This window comes from Coenobita brevimanus, chromosome 84 (assembly GCF_032717465.1).
Source record: "Coenobita brevimanus isolate Jiangsu-jjx chromosome 84, ASM3271746v2, whole genome shotgun sequence".
NCBI classification, from domain to species: Eukaryota; Metazoa; Arthropoda; class Malacostraca; order Decapoda; family Coenobitidae; genus Coenobita; species Coenobita brevimanus.
In genome coordinates, this window is record NC_137037.1 from 1329483 (window position 1) to 1329860 (window position 378).

Sequence of the window (378 nt, forward strand, 5' to 3'; positions counted from 1 at the left end):
AATCTTCATAATTATAGATCATTAATCAGCCATATCCCAAAATAAATCGCTAAGGAAGAGGTGCAAAGGAGTCTTATCACCCGACGAGAATACGGGCCTAAAACAATACTACGGTTCTACCTCCTTATCATAGCACTTCTTCGTGACAAGCACCATATAGCTCAGTAGCAAGGTAAGACAGTACTATGGCTCTACGGCCGTTCCATAGCACTTCTTCGTGATTAGATCCATTTTCTTGCCTTCAATTCTTAACTCACTGATAGCACTTCTTCGTGACTAGCATCATCATTTAGACTTCTTACGCCTCAGGGTAAGATAGAAAGAAGGTAATTTTTTGCCAAGTAAAAGTGAAGACAGTATGGGAAGTGTTATGGAAGG